The 6,094-nt window shown below is 37.3% G+C and overlaps 1 non-coding gene across 1 annotated transcript; it reads right to left on the bottom strand.

The window, feature by feature from the left end:
• Nucleotides 1-4,716: 4,716 nt before the first annotated feature.
• LOC120364415 (U6 spliceosomal RNA) lies at nt 4,717-4,823 on the bottom strand. The gene has a single exon (XR_005579677.1). It is a non-coding gene; the product is annotated as a U6 spliceosomal RNA (small nuclear RNA).
• Nucleotides 4,824-6,094: the final 1,271 nt, after the last annotated feature.

The raw sequence follows: 6,094 nt of genomic DNA, 5'->3' as shown, positions 1-6,094 counted from the left end.
TTGCAGTGTGTCACAATGTATCTTACTTTTATGCTGATCTTAAGATTTTCTTTCTACATTAGTTTTTGGCAATTTAGTTATATAGAGCTTTGGAATGCAATATCATTCTGAAGCTTCTACTTGATACCTTATGTATTTGTGTGTTTTTTTGTTTTTTAAAATGTTGTTTTTATTGTTATTATTATTGTTTCATCTTGGCTGGCGGGAACATGAACAATTCCTAGCTCTCTGTGAGCTCCAGGAATATTTCTGACTACTTATTTCTTGTGGTTCTTTCCCAAGCTTGGGTCATTTCCTCTCATGCATGCACAGATTAGTACTTAGACAGAGCCTCCTCCAGACCCCACTGCAGATCTCCAGAGTTCCTTCTTCATGCAGCTCCTTCCTCTGTGCTCCTGTGCCCTACAAACTCCACCTTTCTTAATATCTCTGAATTCTGATCTCTTTCTTCAATTTAGCAAGACTGCTTGACTCTGTGCTGTTGCCTGGAAACTGCCTATGAGAAGTAAGATGGTGCATGTTAACCTTTCATCATCTGTTCCCTTTCTCTCAGGGATCACAGTCTTATAATGCCTCTTTTCAAATGCCTGTAAACCACTGTTTCCTCTGTTTTGTCTGATTTTTTCTAGTTGCTTACAGCAAAGGGTGGGGTGATAGTGCTAAATCTATCCCTTTTAACTCCATTTTGACTTGAAACAGAAGTGTCCGTGGAGATGGAACCAGTTTCTTACTTCCTAACGTCTTATTCCTAATGACTAATTGAATACTCCAGAGTTTATGATAAAAGAGAATAGCCATTAAATTAATGATAAGATCAGGGCATATATGAATACTCCAGTTTTCCCAAGTAATGATAGACAAAAACATCACAAAGAGCTGCAGAATTAGAAAACTATTGGAACTTTGAATCAACTATATTTAAGCAGCATCATGAAATACAGAGTCTTTTCTTCTAGAGACTGCATAAAGTCATAGAATTTTAGAAAGTATTGTTCTCATTATTTCTGATGCAGTTGTTGAAGTTCAAAGAGGTAATTACATTGCTTTCTGGCAGACAATTGAGTAGAAAGGCCAAAGTAGAACTCATAAGCCAACTGCCTTAATGGTTTGGGTAGTGCTATAGGTAAATCAAAGGCATCTTTAATCTTCTGACTTCAAATTAAAAGATTATATATTTAACTTCCTAATAGACAAACACATTATTGTCTTTCAATTCATTTTTGTTTAAAAACAGCTTCTAGAATTCTGCTTTGGTGTATTGCTTTAGTTTGGGCACAAATTCCCAAAGATTCCATGAAAAATTTAGTATATAATCTCCGTTAGAAAAAGTACAGCATTTTTATGAGCAGAATAATACTATTCAGAAATGATATAAATGTACACACAGGAATATGTGTGTACCTTCAATCTCTGTAAGGGATTATAATTTTAACACTTTCTTTTTATTTGTCTTTTAAGGTGTCTTGAGTTTTCAAATAAAATTACTGTCTATTATTGTGCACTTAGAGATACTTTTCCAGGCAATAATATGTAAATCCATTGCCTTTTCAGGCTTTGCTATGGTTTCCCATTGCAGCATGAAATAATATATTGGGAAGATTTTTCGGTTTTGTGGCAGTTTTAACTATTGTTTAAAAATGGTTTAAATTTCCAGTTGCAATATCTTAGTGTTAAATTATTTAAAAACTGTTCTGAAGAAACATATCTCAGGATTAATAGAAAAAATTTCTTATATTGGCCAATTTCAAATTTAACCACAGTTCTTGATACATTTCTCTTTGACATGAATTTATAAATACCAATTATAATAAGTATGGTTCTCTAAATCAAAGAACCTGTTAAAACCAAATGATCTAATTATAGGTTTGTATCAAAAATGAATGAATAAGGAAAGCTTTTTAGCTCTTTAAGATGCTATCATTTTATAGAATGTTAAGATTTACAGAATATCAAGAAAGTAATTTACAGAATATCAGGAAAGTAATCAACCTTCCTTGATTAGGATTGTATCTTCTCTTATCTCAAATTTCTGCAGACTTTCATTTGCTAGGAAGAAAAAAATGGAAGGCTATGGGACAGTGAAAGATAACACCTAAGAATTTCCAAAGGATTCAAGGATGTAGAAACAGAAATGACTCAGTTAGATGGTCATTGCACTGCAAATTCCATCATATAGGCTGAGACGCTGTAGTTCTATCCTGAACTGGTCCTAATGATTTAGTGCTGGATTCTAGGCTTGCACATAGGTGAAGGTGAAGATATTATCACATGTCAAACAAAAACTAACGCTCATGAATGGGAAGAAAAGTGAGGCTTCCAATGATTTTTGTGCTGACTTGTTTCCCTCTACTTACTTTACTTGACTGCCCACCAGAATAGTCAGATGATGTAATTTGAGTTAATAGATACGTAACAAAGGCAAACCAGATGGCCAATTCCTGTGGACTTATGGAACAATTCTGCATACCTTAAGCAAATAATTTGTTCTTTTCAATCATATTCAAAGCTTTCCTTCTCTTATGCTATATATTTTATTAGAGAATAGTTTTCCTGTGAGGATAATACCATTAGCTGAGTTGCAAAAGGTGAAATTTTAATACATACTCTCAAATTTTTTTCATTCCAGAACTACTTCTTACATAAAATTAAGGTTAAATATTTTTATATTTCCTGACTTTCAATTTGTTACCTATCTTCAAATCAACAATTAACTAATTGATTTACCATGCGTTATAGACTACAGAAGTAAAGGGAAAGTATGAGCATTTACAAAGTCAATTAAAGGAGACATTTAAGTGGAAACTATTTTGAGCACTGTGCTTTAAGTTACTACTCTGGAGGATGAGGAGTTAACTCTTTTCGACTTCTTTCCTCTGTCACCTTTAGTCCACTTCAGGTCCCACCTACCTCCCAAGATATCTATATGACAATTTGATTAGACTAGTAATCAGGTTCTTTTTCTTTCTCTTTTTCTTTTTCTTTCTTTCTTTCTATCTTTCTTTCTTTCTTTTCTTTTCTTTCTCTCTCTCTTTCTCTCTCTCTCTCTTTCTTTCTTTCTTTTCTCTTTTCTTTCTTTCTTTCTTTTTTTTTTTTTTTGAGACATAATATCGCTCTGTTGCCCAGGCTGGAGTGCAGTGGTGCGATCTCTGCTCACTACAACCTCTGCCTCTCTGGTTCAATAAAAGCTATTCTAACAGGTATGAGGTAATATCTCATTGTGGTCTTAATTTGCATTTCTCTAATTATTAGTGACACTAATCTTTTTTTTTAATGTACTTATTGGCCATTTGTATAACTTCCTTTGAAAAACATCTGTTCAGACCCTATTCCTGTATTAAAATCAGGCTATTTGTTTTTTTGCTGTATTAGGTCAATCCTGCACTACTATAAAGAAATACCTGAGACTGGCTAATTTATAAAGAAAATAAGTTTAATTGGCTCATGGTTCTTCAGGCTGTATAGGAAGTGTCAGGCCAGCACCTGCTCAGCTTCTGGGGAGGCTTCAAGAAGCTTTTACTCATTGCAGAAGGCAAAGTGGAAGCAAGCATGTCATGTAGCAAAAGCAGGAGCAAGAGGGGTGGGATGAGGTGCTACACACTTTTAAACAAACAGATCTCATGAGAACTCACTATTTTGAGGATAGCACCAAGCCTTAGGGATCCACTCCCATGATCCAAACACCACCCACCAGGCCCCACCTCTAACATGGGGTTTACATTTCAACATGAAATTTGGATAATAATATAGTTTGGCTGTGTCCCCATCAAAATTTCAACTTGAATTATATCTCCCAGAATTCCCATGTGTTGTGGGAGGGACTGAGGGGGAGGTAATTGAATCATGGGAGCCGGTTTTTCCCATGCTATTCTGGTTACAGTTAATAAGTCTCATGAGATCTGATGGGTTTATCAGGGGTTTCTGCTTTTGCTCCTCTTAATTTTCTCTTGCGGCCGCGTGCCTTTCACCTCCTGCCATGATTCCAAGGCCTCCCCAGCCATGTGGAACTGTTAAGTCCAATTAAACTTCTTTTTCCTCCTAGTCTCAGGTATGTCTTTATCAGCATCATGAAAATGGGCTAATACATGTGGGGACAAATATTCAAACTATATTATTCTACTCCTGGTCCCCCAAATCTTATGTCCTTCTCTTATTGCAAAATACAATTATACCTTCCCAGTAGTTCTCCAGAATCTTAACTCATTCCAGAATTAACTCAAAAGTCCCAAGCCCAGGTTCAAAGTCTCATCTGAGACTCATTTCCTTCCACCTATGAGCCTGAGAAATCAAAACAAGTTATTTACTTCCAAGATACAATGGGGATGCAGGCATTGGGTAAACATTCCTGTTCCAAAAGGGAGAAATCCATAAAGAGAGGGGCTACAGGCCTTAAGCAACTCTGTAACCCAGCAGGGCAGCCATGAAATTGTAAAGCTCCAAAATAATCTCCTTTGACACGATGTCTCCTGTCCCCTGTCCAGGGCACACTAGTACAAGGGGTGGGAGCTACAAAAGTAGACCTCATGGAGATAGAGAGTAGAATGGTGGTTACCAGAATCTGGGAAGAGAAGAGGAGGAGGATGAAGAGAAGTTTGCTAATAGCTATAAAAATACAATTGGGTACTTTGCAGGAACATGGATGAAACTGGAAACCTTTAAAAATTCTGTGGTGTATATTTAAGATATACAACAGGATTTCATAAGATACATGGATAGTAAAAAAATATATGGAGCTTTCACAAATTTGCATGTTATCCTTACACATGGGCATGCTGATCTTCTCTGTATTGTTCCAATTTTAGAATATGTGTTGCCAATGCAAGCGCTAAATAATTTTGATTTATTTATTTCCTACTAGTTAGAAGACTTGATAGGGAGAAGTGAGGAAGAGGAGAAGAGCTCTGATAGGTCCTTTGTTGGCTCAGCACTTGAACTGCTCTTGAATAGGCCTCAGGCTGCCCTTGAAACCCCAGAATGAGAAGTACTCTACTTTTCTAGATTATCCTGTGTATCAGTCAGAGTCCAGCCAGAAAAATAAGTCACTCTAGGTCTCTCAGTAGATGAAACTTAGTTCTGGAAACAGATTTCACAGATGATGGAAAGGGAGTTTAGGGACTAGACATAGGGCTGTCAAATTGGAACTAGAACTGGGGAAGGAAAGACAATCTGAAAGGAGGTGCAGCTTCTGGAGACAGCAAAGGAGACAGAGAGAGGAGTAAATTCCCTTGTCATGCCCTTCTTTGTGCCCTCCATCTTCCAACTGTGCCTCCCATATGCTGAAGCCAGAGGGCAAAAGAGCCTAGAAGAGTCTTCCCTGAGATGGAGAGCAGAGCATGGCAAGGCAGGTAAGAGCCCAAGCTGGCAGGACAGGCACATTGAGTACATTTTACGAAGTTGAGATTGTGTGAATTAACTTATTGCCCCTGCACCTCTGACGTGTTCTTACATGCTCACACACACTCACTAGCGTTTTCAGTGTGCACGTGTACCTTTTTGTGTATGCATATATCTGAGATCTTGGTTGGGCTGATGTCCTACTTACGAGAAAAGTTCAAGTCCTCATTCTAAGGTTGTATGTAAAATGACAGCTAACACTCCTGCTTTCAATTGGCACTTAGAATTTACATAATGCTTAAACATCTGGTTTTTCCCATCAATCCAGGCGTGAAGTTAGTCCAGTTGATTGCTTGGCATTATGTACAGACAACAGCTGGCTGGTTAAGTGGAGTTTTGATTATGGCTGAATTGGCTGGATGTTTGGTGTCACGTAGACTGATGCTATGACTGGCTATTGATGGAATAGAGCCAGTTACAGGGAAGACCAATGACAAATTTGTGAAATCAAATTTTTGTGTGGAATTTCACCAGAAAAGATAATTATTTGTTTCCAAGACTGAGTTTCAGAAACTTACTGGAATTTCACTAGAAAAGATAATTATTTGTTTCCAAGATTGAGTTTCAGAAACACTGAGACCTGGCTGAGTTTATTTCTGGTGTCCTTTCATTCCCATTTCATCTCCTTGCAACCATGTGTCCCCTACCCATGTACCCAATATCCTCTGGTGCCCTTGACCATTCACCCTTAAGGCATCTGGCT

The sequence above is a fragment of the Saimiri boliviensis genome, chromosome 5 (assembly GCF_048565385.1).
Source record: "Saimiri boliviensis isolate mSaiBol1 chromosome 5, mSaiBol1.pri, whole genome shotgun sequence".
Lineage (NCBI taxonomy): Eukaryota > Metazoa > Chordata > Mammalia > Primates > Cebidae > Saimiri > Saimiri boliviensis.
This window is presented reverse-complemented; position numbering and strand designations above follow the sequence as displayed.